This window comes from Solanum pennellii, chromosome 1, assembly GCF_001406875.1.
Source record: "Solanum pennellii chromosome 1, SPENNV200".
Lineage (NCBI taxonomy): Eukaryota > Viridiplantae > Streptophyta > Magnoliopsida > Solanales > Solanaceae > Solanum > Solanum pennellii.
In genome coordinates this window covers 29,947,940-29,957,522 of record NC_028637.1, presented here as the reverse complement: position 1 = coordinate 29,957,522, position 9,583 = coordinate 29,947,940, and positions in this window count along the sequence as shown.

Genomic DNA, 9,583 nt, shown 5'->3' with positions numbered 1-9,583 from the left:
TCACTACAAGAAAAATGGTTTTTAAACAAAGGAAAGTCAAAATCCAGTCGCTAAAAGTAATTAACGATCGTCATAAATCAAGTCGTCACCGGTGCTTAAAAGTCCTGAGGTTTAAAGTTAACCACCGAATTCAAATCCGGTCGTTAATAGGTTTTTTAGTGACAACATAAATTGCGGTCGTTATATGGACTTTTTAACGACTGGATTTGTCCTTTTGTATAAGTATTTCTAACAACCAATTTTTTTTTCGATAATTATATTCTAATTGCAATACCAATACTATTTAAGACCATATTTTGTGGTGCTAATTGTAGTTTATTAAAATAATTTTAAGAAGCCAACTATAAGAGAGTTTAAAGGAACCAATTTCAATCGTTGTTATAGAAAAGTTTATACAGTAAATACAGAAACACTCAAAATAAACTAAATAATTGAATTCATAATAGAAAGTGTCATGGTTAATACCAAAAATATAATTAAAGAAAGATATATCATGTTCATGTAGCATAACATTCTTTATCAACTCCTAAAAACGAGAAAAATTGCAAAAAATAAATGATATGACATTGTCTTTGATTTAAACCAACCCTAACTAATGTAAAAGCCATCTTGAATTTCAAGTTTCTCTGTACGTTGTTGAATGATATATTCTTCGTCTTGAAATTCAAGATCTGTAAGAAAAAAACTTATGTCAATTTAAAACAAGGAAATAAAAAAGTGTGTACTAAAACATACTTTAAAAGATGGAAAACATAAAAGTTTGAAAAAATGAAGGCATTTAAATAATAAGTTGTGGTCTCTTCCCAACATTTATTAAGTATTTAACGATTTTCTGCAATGATCAACAGTGATTTTGTAAGGCCAAAAAAACAAAATACACTAACAAGGGACTAATATAACTCTTTCCTGCTTTACTCTCAAAAATCCAAATCAATTATCATACAAATTCTGTACAAACTTAATTATAAGCTTATGTGTAGTCTTAATGAGATATTGTTTCTTTTTTTGAAGTAGAAAAATACATAATAAGAGAGAGGAATAGGAGTTAGAAGAGATATTTGTGTGTCCCATGAAATAAGCATCTTTTTGAAGTTGAAACTGCACTTTATTTTTCTTATAGGAAATAATTAAGAAGTTTCAAATATAACAGAGAGTATACATATCTGAATTAAAGTTATTTTAACCTTGCAAACTTTGGATGGGTAATCTTTTGGGAAGCAGACTGCCAGTTCAACAAATAAATCACACAAGAAAACGTATGACAGCCATTAGACCAAAGTAGAGAGAACATCCAAAGGCACCAAGTTAGTTTTTCTTTCTAAGAGGGAGGCATAATATATTTTCTGCTTGCTACAATAACATCTCTAATATGTACGAAGCAGAACAGGAAAACATTCAAGAGTTTCCAGTATCAAGAGTCGGTGGAATGAGATTAATTATGCCTAACAAGGATCATCGATAAGGATTGAAAAATACTATGGGAATATACAAAAAAATAGGGGAGATGCATGTACTTCAAGGAACAACACATGCAAATATAGTACATAGAGACAGATATGTAAATCAACTCAAAGACACAATGGCAAAAGAAGCATTCATGAAGCAGAAACGGATTCAGTGGATAATTACATCAACTAACAGTTTACTGTAAGAAGATAATAAACATGGATAAAATAGGCATGCCAACATTGAGAATTAATACAAGAAGGGTCAGCATGCAGAGGCCGTAGATTAACGCCAAGCTTATTCAATCCCTTTCATGGGACCAACATCATACCGAAGTCATAAGCTGTGTGAAGGGAAAGACACAGGCAGCTCAAGTTTTCAAAATGGTCCACACAGAATTTCTACACTGTCTGTGGATGAGAAATATGTGATTTTTTTAACAAAGGAGTAGAGAGTCAAAAGCCATTGCAAAAGAGATAGGTTTTGTTTGTAGTGTTTCAGGCCCACAAAGGATTATTGGGCTCATGTCTATTTTAAGATTTTGTTGTGACTGAGTATGAACTCTAGGATGTATTGGATAGCTAGTTGTGTGTACTAAGCTATCGATATTATAATTGCTTTAAGCTAGTGATATATGAAATTGTTAGTTACAAAAGAGCATTTGCGCAGAAATTGGCTTGGCAGAAAAAAGACGTGAGGCATTTTGAAGATCTTTCACTTAGTAATAAGACTGATGATAAAGTTGTTGAACTTTTGGTCAGGATTGTGTGTACTGTATATGCTCGGATTAGTATTATGTTTGGTAATATTGTTGTCGCAAACAAGGATCGTTAGGTAATAAAGGATACACTGAGAACATAACATATACTATATTTTGGAAAAGCAATATAATATTCACTATGAAAGAATGCGACAAAAATCGTGGTACTAGAAACAGAGGTGTTTATATATATACTGAAATACAATGGACAGACAACATGATCATTTAGATATGACATCCATCTATTGAAAAATGGTACCATTAGGAAACTCCGATTGGAACACTACATTAACCTAAAACATAAAAACATAGGGTATGCTTTTTTATATAACCAGATGAAGAGTAAAACTTAGGGGCAACAATTAAGATACAACATTCACTATGCAATGGGACTTGATTTTGCACTCTACTGGTGGCAATTAGGATGTTGATACTTGGAATCAATTGTACATGGTAAATAGCAAGTAGGTTATAACAAGAAACTAAGGAAAAGTTTGAGCATTCGAAGTCCTTCTCTGTATCGTGAGTACACCACAAAGAGAAAGAAAAGTCGATTTACTAATCTTTTTAATGCTACTATCTATTCATCACTTCAACACGCAGTTTTGAAGGGTGACCAAGTAGTACTCTAGCAAGCTGTTCATATTTACTCTCCAGCTCATACATGAGTTCACATTTGTTCTCTAACTCATACATACGTCATTTTAGTGTTTCATTTTCATTTTCACGTGCATTCAATTTATCAAACAATGCATCCTTTGAAGAGTTCCCACCTTAAAATCTTTAGCCGTTATCCCTCCACCAAATCCAATTACATGACTCTTATATAGAGGTCAAAAACACTTTTCTACAACCTCAATATTTAAAGAGAAGAATCAGATTGAAGCAATTTTTGGATTTCACCTGTAGAATACAACAAAACTTAAAATAATACAACACGCAAAACTAAATGATTAAAAATAAAATTTATCACTAAACATACATATTTTGCATCAGTTTCAGGTTCGACAAGCTTGTTATCCTTTTTATGTTTCTCGAAGAAGATCGTATGCATTTTTTGTTGTTTACCATCTTTACCTACCTTAACATATAAATAAACAAGTCAAGAAAATCATCCTAAATCAATTTTGGCAAATAAGAGACTTCATAAAGAGTTACAAAACTTACTTACCAATTCATAAATAATTTCTCTAATAGGCTTACTCCCCGTACGAGGAGGCATACTCAACATGGACCTGTTTACAGTGCTTCTTTCACTTGTTTCCTTTATTCACAACATACCATAAAATTATAGTTATTAAATTCAAATAACATGTTAATAAATAAATACTTTGGAGTTATACCATAAACTTGTGACTTAACAAATGCTCCTTAACCAGCCATTCCCAATCACTCTTGTCTACCCCTCTTGGAACATCTGTTAGAGCATCATCACATGGCTTAGACTTCATAATCTTGTGAAGTGGTCCTCTATAGTTAGTACACAACCTTCTCATATGTTGAAGGACATGTTATTTCTTAGCATTAATGTTGTTACAGCTAAATTTATCCTACAATATTTCACAGGTACCATTAAACATAATCTCAAACTTTCAGCCACACAAGAAGTGAACTGAATCTAGATTTCCTTCTTCTATGGTACTCTTCCAGTGGATGGTGATATATACGTCATGAGAAATGCGTGATTATCCGGTGGACTGGATCAATTGAAAAAAAAATAAAAAATAAGGGAGATCTAGAGAGTAGATAATACAAACTACAACAGCAACACATATGTTATTTGGTAAACAAAACTATAATGTAATGTAGATACTGTTTGGTATATAATGTACCACGTTAATTTTACTATATCATGATAAGAAGTGAGAGACGAAGCTATCAGCTATAGCTCTCTAAGTAATTATCATAACATTCGACATGTTCGACATAAAATGTGTCGCGTTAGTGTTTCTTTTTCCTTATGAGAAGTAAATAATGAAGAGATAATCCAATACCTCTGTAAATACCAAAACAGAATACCAAATGTTTGCATAAAATGGGTCATAGTCGTACATTTTTCCAGATGAGAGTCAAATCTGATACAAATAGCTAATATCTCTCTAAATACTTACCTTAATAGTCCCACATTTTTTTCATAATAATACAGCATTGATCTTACTTTTTTGGTATGAGAAGTCAGATATTAAGATAATAAAACTCTACAAATACTTACAATAACAACATCCCATATGTGCTCTAGCTGATCTTCTTTAATTTCTGTCCATCAGTGCACCCGTAATGAAATCATATTACGATAACGAATTAAAATACCTATGTGTCTCACAGATTCGGCATAATTCTTTCCAACAACTCGATTTTGATGAAGTAGTATTTAACTTTTCTGTAGGTTTGAGTTGTGCAACATTTTTACAAATGTTTCTTCTTCTAACTTTTTTTAAATTTTCATACTCACATGCACCTGCGAATTAATTCATATCGGATATAAAGAAAAGGTTCATCACACCAAAAATAACAAAAAAAATCAGTTTGAGACACTAAATGCTTATTTCATTTGTTTGAGGATCTTGCATCAGTTCGACTTCTTAAGAGCAGGTAACATTATCTTTAGCTGGATTAAAACCAGGAGGTACACAATCAATATTTTGTACTCGATCATTTCGATAAAATCTTGTTTAGACTTTTGAATATTGGAGTTCTTTTTTCAGCCCTTACTCTTACAGATCCCAAAGATTATAAGCTATTCCCTCGTCCCCTAATTGCTAAAGCACCAAGTGGAAGGTATGCAAGTTTATTAGGCTTGACAGTTGATTTCATTACAGACTTTTAAATTTTTGACGGATCCATGTAAACCTAGTAGAAAAATCACTTCTTTGTTAGTTCATCCAATATGAGAAGAGTAATTAATCAAGTTTTCAATACTACATCCCTTTCTTTATATGAATACTAAAAGTATTTTATTTATCAATGATATTAAAATGTACAAAGACTCTAGGTACAACTACCAAGATAAAACAGTATTCACTAGAATAAGACTAGCTTTCTGGAATAAAAAATGACATGAATTTAACATTTTGAAAGTTGTTAATTTCAAGATATCTACAACCTAACTAATACAACTCAAAATAGTGACAGGATGTAGTAAGCCTAGGAAGAGAATATCAGTTTCAGAAGATGGATATTATGAAAGAAGCTTGAAAAAAATTAATTACAAGTCACTCTGAATATGCCATAAAATCCCAACAAGCTTCAATGTTTTTAAGAACAATTTACATGTAAATAATGAATACTACGTTACTACTAATAAATAGTCCATATATAAGTACCAGGAAGAAAATCACGAAGAAAATACTTGAAAATAGAAAATAAAACATCAAGGATATTTTTAGGATCATTCAACACCATAGTATAATAAATTGAGAACTTAGAAATAAAATATGAATATAAAGTCAGAACTGCCTCCTAGATTCCTTGAAGCTATGCCGAATCGTCATCCTCTTTATCACCAACATCAAAAGAATCACGAGCTTTGACCTTTGGTACAATACGAAATCCATTGTTTGCAAGATCATCAGCATAAAACACTCGTGATTCCTTATTGGCTAAAATAAAAGTCTCATTTATTTTCATAAATGACTTGCAGTTTACACTTACGAAGTCATATTCATCTAGTTTAATTACCATTTGTTGATCATATTCGTCAAACCACACACATCGAAATAAAAACACTCTTCTCCCACAAGTAAATTGTAATTCAAGAATCTCTGTTAACTCTCCTTAATAACCAATATTTTTATTCTCTTCATCTGTCTCAAACTACAACCACCCCGCATTTTTGAGTTCTCAAATCTTTATCGTGATCTCACACATGAAATTCATATCCATTAGTAACATAACTTTTAAAAAATGTCACATATGGAAGAGGACCACGTGACAATGAGAGCAACTCTTTTATCATCTTAGTCTCATCGTGTTTGTGCAATTCCACAAGGTATCAAATTTAAGTATATTGTTTAGAAATTATTATTCATTAATTTATATTATATATAAAAATGCTTAACTTCTCACCTTTAATTTGAACCATCTAAAGAATTGTCTATTCCATCAATTTATGAATCATTTTTGGCTGTATCTATTGAAATTTGATAAAATTCTCTGCAAAAAATTTGAAGTATAACATGTCATTTTATGGGAGGATATGGAAAATATAAGAGTAACTTATTTGACTAAGTCATTACTTACTCGAGAAATGTTTGAATTTCATCACAGTTCTTCAAAATATAAAAATGTACAAGCTCAAATTCGCTTGAATCAAGATTGATTGGTTTTTCACCCCTCAAACTTTTTTCGGGTTGAGAAAAAAATTATAAACCTCCATCAGATTCAACACAACCACCATCATAATTTCTTTCATGGCGAATAATTTTTCCTCCGTATTATGCAAATATCTTGAACATATGGTCATACATTCAAATGATATATATCGCTGTACAATAAAACCTTCTGGGCGAGCCATGTTACGAATAAATTATTTTAGAAAGTATAGTCATGGCTCTACGGATGCATCCATCGATATTGGATAGGTCCAGCAATCTTAGCTTCATTAGCTAAATGAATTGTCAAGTGGACCATGATATAAAAAATACAGCGATGAAGACCTTTTCTAACTTGCACAAAGTTATTGGCATTTGGTCTTCTGTTTGATCTTAGCTCATTTACTCTTAAACATTTTGTTCCAAGTATCTTAAAAAATATTTAAAAATCAATTAATGGTTGAACAACAGATCTGCAGAGCATACCACGTAAAGCAAATGGAAGTAAATGTTGTAAAATAACATGGTAATAATGGCTTTTCAATCCTAAAAGTTTCCGATCTTTAAGGTTTACACATTGAGAAACATTTGATGAAAACTCATCTTGGACCATTAAATTCTTTAAGAAAGTAAAGAATTTTTTCTTCTCTGTAGGAGATAATGTGTAACTTGCAGTAGGTAACTCATATTTATCCCCTCTCGCTATCGGATGCATAATTCCTTCTCTATCTTCATTGCTTGCAAAGCCAATCGAGAATTCAAGGTGTCTTTGGTTTTTTCTTTTACACTTAAGATTGTCCCAAAAATACTTTCGAAAATATTCTTATCTATGTGCATCACATCTAAACTATGTCGCAACAATAAAGTATTCCAATAAGGAAGATCAAAGAAAATACTCTTCTTGTCCCAGTTATCAGCCATATTCTTGTGTGATATTTAAATCTTCTGCAATGGATCCTTTGATTGTGCTAGACATTCTAAATCACCTACTTCATCAATAATATCATTACCATATAACATTTTTGGCCTCATTTGTGTCATTAATTGAATCTTTATCCTTCCTCTATTTGTGATTAAGAGGAAGAAAGTGTTTATGATGCATATAACACTCCTTTTGACCATTTACCAACCTAGTTGAAAGAGTATCTTTATTGCCACAAGGGCAAGCTAATTTTCCTTTGGTACTCCATCCAAACAAATTTCCATATGTTTGAAAATCATTAATGGTCCATAACAAAGCTTCATGTAGCATAAATTTTTTTTAGATGACGTATCAAAGGTCTCACAAACTCCAGTTTCCCATAATTCTTTTATTTCATCTTTCAAAGGTTGGAGATAAACATCAACTGCATCCTCGGTACATTCAGGACAAGGAGTAAGCATCAATATAAAAGATAAAAATAAAATTTTCTTGTTTCATGCATAACAAAGGTGACAAATTATAAGGAATAAGTACGACAGGTCAAATGCTATATGGAGTTTTCAAATTTTTAAATTGTTGAAAACCATCACTAGCAAGTCCAAGTCAAACATTACGAGGCTCAGTACCAAAAGATGGATGAAGTTCATCAAGTCTCTTCCATGCAACTGAATAAGCTGGGCGCCTCATTATTCCATCATCAACTCTTTCATCATGATGTCATCCCATCAACGAAGATGTTTTTTAGGACAGAAACAATCTCTAAAGTCTTGGCTTCAAAGGAAAATAACATAAAGTCTTTCATGGTATTATTTTACCATGTTTACATTGAGAATCTTATCATCCTTCGAGTATAACATGCAATTGTTCGTACACGCATCTATATTGTCATAAGAAAGTCCAACATTCCGAATTACCTTCTTTTCCTTGTAATATGAAATATTTCAAAGTGTGGGGGTATTTAGTAAAAGTCCAAGCTCCTATTCCTAAAAGATTTAAAATAAGACATATGTCTGTGGACTGTAAAACTAGACTTGAGTATTCTAGAAAAGGGTCTAAAAGGCCTAGGAAATTAAAAGGATAATGTACTTAATAAAGAGATTCAGAGGCTTAGTAAATGTTAAATGACATTTACTTCCTTCGAATATGATTTTGTAACATTTCTTGTGTGTTCTGTAGACTCATTCTTTAAAAAGATAGTGTCAATAAATAATATTGGAAGTTAATTAATCTTGTTCAAGAAAATAAACCTTTGGGTTCAAAGTGAATCTTTAGAAGGAAAATAACAGTTGATGGAACTGTTGAAAAATATAAAGCAAGACTTTGTGTCAAAGGCTTTAGACAAAATAAAATAAAGTTTTGATCTTATCGATAACATACTCGTTAGTAATTAGAATTACATCTATTCGGATTCAAAAATTGTTTGTGTGGTATATGACGTCCAAATTCATTAAATGAATGTGAAAAAGAACTTTCTTCAATGTACAATTGGAGGAAGAAATTTACATGGAACAACCAGAGGGTTTTGTGGTTCTTGGTAAATAAAAGAAAGTGTGTGAACTTGTTAAGTCACATTATGGAAGCACCTAAACAATGACATAATTTGATCAAACCATGTAGGCAAATGGATTAAAGAATGATGGAAGTGATAAATCTGTTCTCATGAAAATCATAAGGTCATTGTTTATTTGTATATTGGTGATATGTTGATCATCAATAGAGACACTAATGACATAAATGCAACTAAATCTATGCTATAAAGCAAGTAGAATTAAAATTATTGGAGTTGCTAATGTGATCTTAGATATAAAAATTCATAGAACTCCAAAATGTTTAGCATTTTCACGGTCTCATTGCATTGAAAAGGTACTTAACTAGTTCAAATATTTAGATGTCAATATTGTCAAGTCTCCAATAAATATGAGATTTGCATTTCAAAAGAGTGAATTGTTTTATAGTTTTGGGAAGCATCATGTATATCATATAGTGTATGCGATCAGATATTGCATTTGTTATTTTAAACATAGTCGGTCCACAAGTGATCCCAAATAAATTCATTAGATGACAATGAATAGAGTTTTGGATAATTTAAAATAAGACTTAAAACTATGTCTTGCATTATAACAATATCCAACAATACTGAAAGAT